The sequence below is a fragment of the Mirounga leonina genome, unplaced genomic scaffold, assembly GCF_011800145.1.
Source record: "Mirounga leonina isolate KUSES-001 unplaced genomic scaffold, KU_Mleo_1.0 Mir_165, whole genome shotgun sequence".
Lineage (NCBI taxonomy): Eukaryota > Metazoa > Chordata > Mammalia > Carnivora > Phocidae > Mirounga > Mirounga leonina.
The window spans coordinates 29,252,923-29,265,455 of record NW_023270415.1 but is presented as its reverse complement, the minus strand read 5'-3'; the positions used below and the strand labels follow the sequence as shown (position 1 = coordinate 29,265,455).

The window sequence follows — 12,533 nt, the reverse complement described above, 5'->3', positions numbered from 1 at the left end:
ATAAATCTTTCTGGGCATTGAAGATCCACGGAAAACTCAGCCTGATGTCTTTCACATCTGTTTCGGGTTCTCAGCCTCATCTGGCTCAGCTGCCTTCTCTCCAGCGATAACTCACAAGTCCCATTCAGGCCGCTGAGTGGCAGGTATAGGGTGTCTCCCCCGGAGCACAGGGGATGAGGGGTGAGCGGCCGGGCAGCAGGCAAGTCCCCAAGGCTGGCCCACTGACACCGCGAGTGTAGACGCAGGAGCTGGCGGAGGGAAGGTGGTGGGCCGGACGGGTCACCAGGCAGCACACCCCGCCTGCAGAGGGGAGCCCAGCGGCGGGTGGGAGAGCGCTGGCTGAGGTTGGTCACACGGAGATTGAATTTCAGCTGAATTAGATCAGAGCTGTGGGAAACAGCACCTCCTTCACACACACGCAGCCGGGCTCCTAGGAAGATGTGGGAGGGCGGCCGGGGGACGGAGGCAGGCAGCTGCCACGAAATACCCAAGTCAGCTCCCAGCGGCCAAGGGCCAACTGAATGACTGTCTACGCAGCGCGCCCCGGGGCTCGGCCGACTCCGGGCGCGGGGGTGAGGGGTGGGGGGCGGGGGGGGCTAGCACCCCGGGGGGTCAGGGCGAGATGGGGGCGGTCAGCATTTAAAACACACCCTGGCTGGCGAGTGAGTCTGCGCGTGTCCTTCAAGCAGGACAAGCATTCTTGTGAATAAAAGTATGGGAAAGGCACGGAACTTTCAGGTCCACAGCGGCAGAGGCATTTTGGTGGCTTTCGCGGCTACCTTTAGGGTTTGATGTTTTACAGCATGCCATTAACATGCGACCTGAGCTCTCAGGGCGCGGGGTCTGCCTTAGGAACTGTTCCTCTCCTCTCCTTCCTGCCGCCATGGCAGTGACCCAGGATACCCGCTTTTCTTGGGCAGGTCCCGGAGGACTGGAGAACTGGGGAAGAGTGTTAGAAGCGAAACGGGAACACTTGCAGCCTATTAAAAAGGGCAAGAAGTCAGCTGCTTTGAAATCCAGCCCCTCAGCAGGGGTGGGGGAAGCCTTTCCAGGAGACAGTGGGAACACATTTGTTCCTAAGCTGGCACCAGAGGGGCTCTTCTCCCCGGCGGCAAGGGCCTGGCATTCTGTGCACTCCGTTTGAATCCGGGAGCCTTCAAATGATCCTTTTTTCTCTTCCTGTCACTCAGCAAGAGGCTGGAGGCAAAAATTCCTCCAGCCGCTTCCCTTGAACCAGACAGAAAACAACCCCGAGGCTGCCCAAGGGCGCCTGATCTTTGGGTTTGCACATCCATTTCCAGCGGGGACTGCTGTGACCAGAAAATGGCCTCAGGCAACTGCTCACTAAAGGTCCTCCTTGACCTCGAGGCAGTGTGCTTTCTGCACAAGGCGCCTTTTCTTGGACCCAGAAGCTTCTGGAGTTGGTGCAATGGCTCTGGGCCTGAGGAAACCAGCCAGGACGTCCCCAGTAGGATGAATTATCACCCCTCTGTAAAAGAGAGAGAGAGACACCCAGAACAGAGACAGTCTAGCCCGCAGGAGCCCACTCCCTGTTTGAATTCTTAGAGGCTCACCACTTTGGTGGATCTCTTGGAATTCACAAAAAAGAGACAGTTGGAACCCTGAGACCTCAGATGCTGTTTGGGATTCTCCTAGATGAGGCGGATACCCAAAAAGGGACATGGAAGGACTGCAGGGAGTCTGTGAAGCATCTCAAATGGTATTAAAAATTTCTATGTAAAAACGTTATGTATTTTCCACAGCCCCAGGAAGAGAGCTCTAGGTATTCCACAGATTTTCGAGGGTCCAAGACTCCCCAAGAGTTAAGAACTACTGTTTTAAAGATTTCCAAAGGTGCTTTTATTGGGGGTGAGGTGGGGAGGGCCTTGGCTTCCCTCAACCACAGGCCCTGTGAAGTCAAATGCCTTGTATTCTGTCTACTGTGATGATAATGCACCCTGGGTGTTTGATTCATGCAGCTGAGCGCAAACAGGAACACAGAGAGGACACACGGAAGCGGGGCGGGGGGTGCCCACACAGAGGTGCTTGCCCTGAGTACCCGCAGTGCAGTAGGGATCTCCCTGGGGCGGGTCTAGCCAGTCCATACCCCGGTCCCAGAAGATATACTCCCAAGGTCCTGTTCTAGGAGAACATATTAACACAGAGAGAACGCATAAACGAGAACCTGAAGGATCGGACAACCTAGTGCAGACTTGACAAACCACTTGGATAAGGAAGTTAGAAAAAGCAGGATTTGGATCCGTCACTTGGGAAGAGGGTGCACTGGCCTGCCACACTCCTTTCCTGTCACTCAGCAAGAGGCTGGAGGCAGGGAAGGGCAGGGAAGGACTCTTGGCGGAGAGGGGGTTGTCTTAATACATCTTGAAAAATGACCAGGTTGCCAGAATTTCACAGTCCTCCACTCTGGATCTGATGTTTCTTGCAAATTATAGGCATGTTTTGCCTTAAGAAAATTCCATTTTTTTATAAATAAGCTGATTCCTCCAAAGCAGATAAATTGGGGCTGGTGATTATTGACATTCAATAAAAGATACTGTTGATGCCAGGCTCTTGTGCAAAAGCCTTTACATACATCATCTCAAGTAATCTTACATCTCAGTGGGAGATGTACCATTTCTCCCATTTTCCGGATGAGGAACTGAAGGCTGAGAAAGCTTGAGCAGCTTTCTTGCCATTACTGCTTTACTGAGTGGCAGAGAGAACTGGTGAGGAAAGCCAGATGCGGCTTTCGCCGAAGAGCGTGGTTTTATATTCTCCGCTAGACAGCTTCTCAGTGCAGTAAGATTCGATGGTTGGCCAGAAATGTCAACACCCCAAATTCATCTTAGACATGACTTGAATTTCAAAGGTAGGGAAAAAAAAAAAAAAGGATGTTTACAGAGTACCTACTATATTCTAGATACAATGCCACTGGATGCAAGTTTCTCATTTTGTCAAAAATTTAATTTTATAAAAAAAAATTCAATTCTTGTGAAATATTTTCAACAGTACATTTTTCATTTAAAGTTAGGTACATACATGCAGATCGTCTCCCACCAGGAAATCATCAACTAGTCAAAACGTTCCCAGGGCACAGGGCAGATTGTGCTTAGTGTTTTATCCCTTTTGCCTAGTTGAATGTCTGCCCTAGGCCAATAAATAATTGCTGAATGAATAAGTGAGTATGAGAATGAATCTATTTTAAGGACAGTGATCAGAAAGTCTTATTCCTGAAAATGGAAACAGATCGCCTTGGGCAGCAGACATCAAGATATGGGTATAGCTCATTATACGCCCCAAGCGAGTTCACATGAGGGAGGTGAAGAAAGGTGAGAGAGGAAAATGAGAGGATATGGAGAGCTCCGTTTTGAAACTTGAGAAATGCAGGGATTCTTTGCTTAAAGACAGAGGCTTGGTGCAGATGCTATCCTAAGACTGCTTATAGGTCTCTGGTGTGGTCAGAGTTCGTGGAGGGTAAAGTCATATAAAAAGTTAGCTGCTCCCTATGTTTTTAGCTCTATCTCTGGTTGCCCTTGTATCTTCACACCAATGGCTGACCCCTGTAGCGTCTGGAGGAGGCAATAATCATCAGGCTCGGGCCTTTTCAGTTTGCTTATCTCACTGCCTGCTCCACATGTTACAATTAAGTGTCCCAATTAGGTTGTTCCAGGCATCCTGCCTCCCTCCCTCCCTCCCTTCCTTCCTTCCTTCCTTCCTTGCTTCTTTTTCTCCATCAACTTACTCACTAATTCATGCGTTCATTTAACAAACATTGATCGAGTCTCTCCTATGGCTTCATAGCAGCCTCCATCTGGCGGGATGGAACACACAAGCACTTCGAGTCCGGTGTGCTTTGGAGAAGTAGAATTATGCACAGCTGTTCGTCTAGCAGAGCTGACGGAGGGGCACCCAACTGCTGGTGTTCAAGGGTAAGGAGATTTTTCCCAGAGGAAGTGAGCTTGAGCTGAACCTTGAAGGATACAGGAAAATTTGCTGGGAACAAAAGACACACTAAGGTTACCAAGGCTGGTGGAATACCACATGTGCAAGCATGGAGGGGTTGTAGGGAGAGGGCAGGCAAGGGACATTGTGGCAGATGTCAAGAACGGAAGTCATCCTGCCTGGAGCCCAGGCTGCGTGTGGAGCCCTGATGGGAGATGAGGTCAGATAGGAATAACAATTGCCAGCATTTATTGAGCACCTGCTCTTTTCCAGGCACTGTTCTAACCGCTTTATATGTTTTGACTTGATCATTACAGTTGCCCTATGAGGTGAGTATTGATACGGCTCTTATTTAACAGATTTACAGGGAGATCAAGTATCTTGCCAAAGAGCATACAACTAGACAGTGGAGGCCAATATTCAACCCAGACAGTTTGACTCCAGAGCTGGTGCTCTTAATGGTTATGGCAGGCTGCTTTGACAGCCTTCGATTGGCTTTGACAAGCGACAGCATAGAGTCTTTCCTACCTATGGGTCCAGTGGAAGGTGGAAGGTACCATGAGTGTGAAGATAGTTTTCTCATACCAGTGTCTCCTTCCTTAGACCAAAGGGAGTGAAGCTGCACACGCTGTTCTCATATCAGAACGCCAATGCTGAGGGTAGAGACCAAGTCTGTTTGACTCATCAATGTGTGTTCGGTTACAAGCACTGCGCGTGGCGTACTGTAAGTGCTCACCAGATACTTATGGAATGAAGGAAAAATGAATTTATTGATTTTTACTTATTAATCTTATGAGAAAGTATACTCAGGCTTCTTCAGGGTTATGCATATTTTCTCGTTTGAGATGTAAATGAACTTAACACAAGCAGTACATTCCACTAAAACCTTGTCACATATCTTATATGTATTTGGAAATCTGAACTCTTCAACCCCAAGTCAACATTTACAGAGGTTAACTTCTTTTAAAATGATTAATCATGGGTTGTGGGGTGTGAGTGGAAATTCATTTATATCATATGTATTTGTTTTATCGACTGTGGATATTCTTCAATTCACTGTTTGTTCAGACTTCTCTTCGTTAAATCGAAAGGAGGGCCCTGTGTGCCTATGATTTTCATAAAAATCTATGCTATTTCCTTTGAAGGTGATGAGAAGTTGACTGTGTTAGACTATGCAGCTCCTGAGAATTGGGTAAGCAATAGAATTAGGGTAGTGAGGTCCAGGGATGGAATTTGCCCCTTGACATTAATGCATTGATTGCTTCCTACTTCAGTGTCATAAATGAAATTTCTCTCTCCTTGGCAAGAAGAGTAGAGCCCGGTAGAAATCCCAAGAAGTGTGTTTTCTGTTTGGTCAGCAAGGCAGGCAGGGCCTTATGTATTCTGTCCGTCAACACTGATAAGCTGTGGCACCAGGGGGCTGGGAGGGTCTCCAGCTGTTCCACCTACGCTGGGCCCTGGAGTACCATGGTCTCTTTCCTGAAGCCAAGGGAGCCCAAACAGAGAGAGATGAGTGCCATGAACACAAATAATCTTCTACTCAAAGGGAGTTTCATGAATTATTTGGGTATCCGTATATTTTGAACTGCGGGAGACCTTCATGTTCTGGATTTCCTCCTTGTAGCTCAAGAGCACGTGTGCTTGTGATCTCAGTTGGCGCAACTTCTCTAGAAAAGCCTTCCTCAAGGGGCACCTGGGTGGCTCAGTCGTTAAGCGTCTGCCTTCGGCTCAGGTCATGATCCCAGGGTCCTGGGATCAGGCCGTGCATCGGGCTCCCTGCTCAGCGGGAAGCCTGCTTTTCCCTCTCCCACCCCCCCTGCTTGTGTTCCCTCTCTCACTGTGTCTCTCTCTGTCAAATAAATAAATAAAATCTTAAAAAAAAAAAAAAAAGAAAAGCCTTCCTCAAAAGGAGTAAGCCTTCTAACAAAACCAGTCAAAACTAGAACAAGATAACCATACTTGCTTTCTAAGAAATACTTTTCTTTGTTCTCTTCAGAGTATTTGTGGTTTCAGTAGTATTCAATGTATTGTATTCAATTGTGAAGAAATTAATTATTATAATTAACAAGATTTATGTGCTTTACAGTTTATAAATATACAAATGTCTATTACAAGATTTATATTGTTCCTTAGGCTCTCATCAACCCTCTCTGAAATGAGGAGAGATGTCATTATCCTCTTTTTATAGATGAGGAGACTGAAATTCAGGGAAGATGCCAGGCTAAGGGATTTGTCATTGAAAAGTAAAGCAGCCAGAACTTGAACCCAGTTCAGATTCTCTAGCCTGTCCGCCTCCTCTCCATTCTGTGGCTAAATCAGGTAGAGCAAGGAACTTGTGGCGACGTGTCCAGCATGGGCTAGGTCATTTCGCACATACTATTTTTCGTTTACAAACTGCAGGGTAGGGAACTAGTATTAAAGATAAATTAAGGTTTGAAGAGGACCACTAACTTATTAGATGCCTAGTAAAGGGCTGAGCCCTGTCAGTGAGAAAGAATTAGATCACTCTGGGAAGAGACGCGTTGTCAGGTTACTGAGATTTCTTGAGGGTGCAAAACCAGTCAGAGTATCTCACAAAAGGAAGCTCATTTGTAAAAGGAGAGTTTGGGAGGCTTGTTTGCTATTCTGAGGAATATTTTCTTTTCCTTTTCAGCAAATCTTTATCACGAACCGAATCTTTGCCCTGCCACCTGCAAACAGACTTTAGAACAATGAAAACCACCCTCTGCAGGATATTGATTCTGATGGAGCAAATGTTGATTAAGCAGAATGGTGGCTTTTTTTAACTGGAGGAATTCCAGATCTTTCCTTAGGCCTGTCTCTCCAGGGAAATGAGCTCTATCCTCAAAAATCTACAAAAAACCTGAGTAAGAATGCAGATTTACGATGGGAGACGCTAGGCGGAAGGCGGCTATCTGGTAAGCTATCTAGAAGCTCATCTTTGTGTTATTGGAGAAACACTCTCTCTCTTGACAGGATATAGTCTGGTTATCACATAATCTTCTCGGGTTTCATTCCCATTCTGCTTACAAATGCCCCAAATATAAAGAGATGCATTTCATTAAGACAGCCTTTTAAGAGGCAGTTTATCCCAGCTGTTGCAGTCTGTCTTAAACACCTACCTTTTCACCCTAGTGTGGAGTTTACATGTCGATAAGGGATGTAAAAAAGGGAACTTTAGAAATCTCGGCAAAGGAAAACCACCAAGGCTGCCTGTGGGAATTGGAGTCCGAATAAGAGCCCCCAGGAAGCCTTAAGTTCCAGAACACCCCTCCTCCTCAGAGAGGAGAGCTGGTATAATGCTTGCCTGCCTTGGGCTTTGGGCTGACCCCAAACACCAGGGACTGTAAACACTTTTGCCGTCACAGAAATGGAAGGATTCTGTGCCTGCTTGTTTGGCATTTTCCCAGCAGCAAAACAAGTGAAACGCACAGGTAGGAACGTGACAAACAGACCCCTATGGTTTCTGCTGCCTCAGGGATTCTCTCTGCTGGCATTGCCCATTCCCATCAAGGATGAATTCTCAATACCTGATCTCACTACGGGCATCTGCAGACCCTGTGGCCCTCCCGCCGGTCACTGGCCCAGTGGGATTTGCTGGCAAGTGACCTGTGAACGTTCTCTCACTCCTGGGTCTGCAAACAGTCAGAGGCTCTTGGAGGCTACTGAGATGAGTCTGAAAGACTTTCCTGGAGGGAGGGGGCAAGGTTAGAATGAAGTGTGAAATGGGGAAAACAGGAGGGGTGGTCCCAAAGCCCAGCCAGGGCCCAGGGGCGGGCGGAGCCCATTTTTGGGATGAGGCCCGTGGGGCTGCGGGCGGGGAGGTACTCTTGTTGGAGAGGAAAGAAACCTGGGACTCCAGCCTGCCTGGTCCTGCAAATGGGCTGCCTGTGTTTGAAGTCAAGACTGGCGGGGTTCCGGAAGCCGGCTGCATCAGGTTCCCATTAGCTCAGGCAGCGACACGGTGGGTTCACACCACGACATGGTAACAATTAAGCCTTCTGCCACTGGTCCTTACCCCGGGGTGAGGCTCTTTTCTTCCTTACCGATGTGACTTCAAGCCGCCCTGGTTTCCTTATGGCTTGATTTCCTGCAGATTCCCATTACTTCATGTCTAATCTTCTGAGACCGCTTATTAGACCACACAAATTGTGACAATTGTCTCCAGCGCTCAGACCCTGGTCCAGACCTGCAGTAGACCCCGGTCCAGACCCCCAGTGTGCCTAGGAGAAATACAGTATCTGTATCTCTCTGAAATGTGAGAGCTACTTCCTACGTAAATCGTCGGATTACCAATAATCAGAGCCATAAATATTGGGGGAACATAAACTAATTATACATGTCTAGCCTGAGGCATGCTAAATTTCTTTCTTTAAAAAGGGTGGTTTAGAATAATTATCTCCAACTTCAATGCTGAGAGAGATAAGACACAAATGAATGGCTGTAATATGAAGCAGAAAATGAAAAAGATAGGAAGTTACGGTTTTTCCAAGGAAGGAAATACTTATATACAGAGAAGGTAATCGAAAATGCCATTTAAGCTGAATCTTGAAAAATAGGTAGAATTTGGATACATGGAAGTTGGTGGGAAGAAGAAAAGGGCATAAGCACGGACAGGTGCTAAAATAAATAAAATAAGTAAAATAAGACATAGTTCCTGCCTTCAAGAGGCTTTCAGTTCAGTTGAAATGATAAAACAGATATGGGTAAGAAAAGATTTAGAGGACAATATAAGACACAGCATGCTCAAATCACATCGGATATAGCTAATACTTAATTGTGGTATGGAAATGTTAAATGCTATTTCAAGTAAGGAAGTTGCCAAAGTTTGATGAGATAGCTGGGCCAGACTTGAGGAGGACTGGGATTTAAAACACTAGCAGGAAGGAAAAATGAGTGGAGTGAGCATCAGGTGGGCTGCGTGCTGAAGACGAGTCGTTCTCAAACTTCAGAGCATCAGAACCATCCAGGGGACTTGTCACAATACACGTCCCTGGGCGCCTCGCCAGCATTTCTGATTTAGTAGGTCTGCTGTGAGGTGTGGCAAGTTGTATTTCCAGCAAATTCCCTAGTGATGATGCTGATGCTCCTGGTCCGGGAAATGGCACTTTGAGAACTACGGCCGTGGCTCCATCAGCATGCCCAGAGCACTAGCATTTACTTGGGGAAACACTGGGAAGTCAGACTGGCCAGGGAAGCCTGCCGAGAAGTATTATAAATGAACATACTGTTAACTGTCTTTGTTTTCTTCACTGAGGAGTCTCCATCTGAGTAGAACAATGAACATTCTTGGGTTTGTTTTTTTTTCTTCTATTCTCAAATGGCTTCCTGGTTTAGAATAAATTATTGTGAAAGAAGAAAACAATGTTTTTATGACTCCAGTAGAAACTACTATGGTTAAAGCTGGATATCATTTCAAGAGATCGGTTCTGTCGATCCCTTCTACAAGCATATTTCTTAATAGCTTTGCCCCTGCGCTGTCTGTGATGGGATTCATGTTATGGACTTTTGTGTAGTGGATGGCCATCATCACAACCAATCCTCCTTAGAATCCAAGTATTAAAAACATTGACCAAAACTATTTTGCAAAATAATGTACTCTCTGATTGCTTTGATTCTCAAAGATCCACATCATTTATTGTCTCAAATACTATGTCAACAGAAGTTATAATCTGATCTTTTTGCTTTTGCATAATGAAATGAAAACTTACCACCATGGTTTCCCCTCATTTTTACAGAAAATAATTAAATCCAGTTAATGTGGAAAAAGGCCTCTACCTTTAAAAATATTTTTAAAATATCCTCATTCTGTCTGAAATGAAACAAATTGACAATCTTCTTTCTATTGTATGAGGTTATTTATGAGTTTCTCCTGGAGTTTGTAGTCTTGACTGAGGTGGGAATGGTTAGAGAGTAGAAAGTCTCTCCTACATATGTTCAAGATCAAGTTACATATGTTTAAAGATCAGGTTGTAGTGTGCTGGACTCTGCAGACAGAAATATGCAGTGTACTTTCCAAAATTCCTTTTAATCTTTTGACTTATTTAAGAGTGGTGTAGTATGCAAATGACAGTAATTAAACAACATTACAATACACACAGTTAATAGCATGATTCATATTTATGAAGTACTAATTTTATATGAATACCAAAAATATAAACTGATTATACTGTTCAGATTTTGAATTGAGCAAATAGACAAAAGAGCTAGGATGGGAGTTTATTTTATAACAGTGAACCACATTTATTATCATTTCTCATGATTTAATACATGAAGGATAACTAAGGTATGGAACTTTTAAGGTATTTCTTTATGTAGAAGGAAATGCCATACTTTCATGTAATTAGGGGCTAACGGTGTTCATTTCTTCCTAAAGCTTAGAAAAGGGAATTTTGTAGCACAGATAAGGGAGAGGTAAGCAGGGGCGCCTGGGTGGCTCAGTCGGTTAAGCGTCTGCCTTCGGCTCAGGTCATGATCTCAGGGTCCTGGGATCGAGCCCCGCATCAGGCTCCCTGCTCCGCGGGAAGCCTGCTTCTCCCTCTCCCACTCCCCCTACTTGTGTTCCCTCTCTCGCTGTGTCTCTCTCTGTCAAATAAATAAATAAAATCTTAAAAAAAAAAAAGAAAAAAGAGAGAGGTAAGTAGGGGCGCCTGACTGGTTCAGTTGATAGAACATGTGACTTGATCTGGTCTGAGGGTTGTAAGTTCGAGCCCCACGTTGGGTATGGAGATTACTTAAAATATAAAATTAAAGAGAGAGAGAGAGAGAGAGGTAAGGAAGTATTATGTATATTAAGAGCTGAAGAGTGTCTTTGAGGGACCTGCCTAGGAATACACAATTACTTCGTGAAAGGGAAAGACCAAAAATCTGGATTTGTCAAAATTCCTGACTCCTTGACCAGGACTCTCATCATACTGTGATAAGAAGGAGCTCCTTTTTAGTGGAGAAATATATATATATTTTTTACCTTCGACTCATTCCCTAAGCATTTATTCTCCTCTTCTCTATACTCTAAGCAATTTAGTAAAAGAGTATCTTGAATGAAAATGAGTTGAATATAAGAAAGAACATTTTATTTCTCCTCTAATATTCAAGATGGAATTTTAAAGATTTCTTTTTCGTGGTCAGATGTATTTTTCTGTGAAGAATATTTGTTAAATTGAGATCATGTTTCTATTCACTGCTGACATCTGGTATATATTCTCATTTGTGTATTACTGTGAGTGCATTTGTCCATTGTGTTTGTCAGCCGTAGACATGGGCTTCTCCAGTGTAGTACATGAAGTTGTCAATGCAACATGTCAGGTGTCCCTTTGAAGAAAAGAGATAAGATTTTTAAACAAGTCTATCAGTTAGTCTATTTAAATGAATGTTGTCTTTTCCTATCCTCACCCAGGGAGAAGAGATTCCTATTTCATATTGTCCTGCTCAGAACTGTTTCAGAATTCCTCAAGTAGTTGGTGAGTCCTCACCAAGAATTTGGTCTCATGATTTTATTGTCGTTTTTGACCAAAAATACAATACTCCATTTGGTCAACTACCTCATCAAGCAAACGATGCTTAAAAGATTTTTGATAATTTCTAAAAAAGGAAAAGCACCCAAGTCAAATCTCCATAGAATGATGGCAGTGATGGCGTGGTGAAACTGAGGAGAGAGGACAGTGCAGAGAGAAGGAACCAGTACTTGGGTAGCTGCAGTATCCACGGCCAAGCGTGGCCCGCCGAGAAGACTCTTGACCATGTGAGTTCCCATGTCTGTGAAAAACCGTGCACCCCCATCACACCTTGTACTGTCAGTGCCTGCCACGTATTCTCAGCATGATCCAAGCACTGCAACAGATCAAAATCCTGCCTGCGCTTCATTTACCTGGAAGTCTCACTTTTAAATATTTGTGTAAAACAGTACAAGAGAAGTATGCAGTGAGTAATTGACAGGAGATGTAGGAATGGGATATTTCTTGGTCCTAGAAACTTCCCTGTTTTTCTTATGCCATCACTTGCTTCCTTACTCTCCTCACTTCCCTAGCCTGGGTCCCTTGCTCGATCCCTTCCTTACTCAGTTCCCTGGTCCCCTTGACTTTGCCCTCCCACTGGCCCCCACCCCTGCATCTCAGCTGGGAGCCCTCAGCACAGAGTCGTACTTCCTGTGGGTGGCTGACTGCTGTGCATCCTTTTTCTTGTCCTCAGCCTCTCTCCAGTTCCCCTCAGCCCCCTTCCCCAAACTTCACAACTCCTCTTAGGTCTTTCCCTTCCCCACCACCTCCCCATACCTTGTGCCTCACAGAAAAAAAATAAAATAAAATATGTAATGAAAGAAATTTTTAAAAAAGGAAAGAAGGAAAGGAAGAAAGAAAAAGAAAAAAAAAGGCAGGAAGCAGGAAGGCTGGCAGACAGGAAGGCAGGCAGGAAGGAAGGAAGGCAAGAAGGCAGGAAGGCAGGCAGGCAGGAAGGAAGGAAGGCAGGAAGGAAGGAAGGCAGGCGGGCAACACCAGGGCCAGGGGCCATCAATCCTTTGCACTCCCATCTTCTAATCTCCTTCCTTTAGCTCTTTTTCACTTTCACTTCAGAGGAAACTGTGTCCCCTTTTTCTT

At 45.1% G+C, this 12,533-nt stretch overlaps 1 long non-coding RNA gene across 2 annotated transcripts; it reads left to right on the top strand.

Annotated features, from left to right (window-relative positions):
- Window positions 1-3,825: 3,825 nt before the first annotated feature.
- Window positions 3,826-11,984, top strand: LOC118014732. Of its 2 annotated transcripts, XR_004680361.1 has the most exons (4): window positions 3,826-3,929; window positions 4,546-4,666; window positions 6,596-6,860; window positions 11,339-11,984. It is a non-coding gene; the product is annotated as an uncharacterized LOC118014732 (long non-coding RNA). The 2 variants fall into 2 exon arrangements; XR_004680362.1 differs by lacking the exon at window positions 4,546-4,666 and having other exon boundaries at window positions 3,918-3,929.
- The last annotated feature ends 549 nt before the right edge of the window (window positions 11,985-12,533 follow it).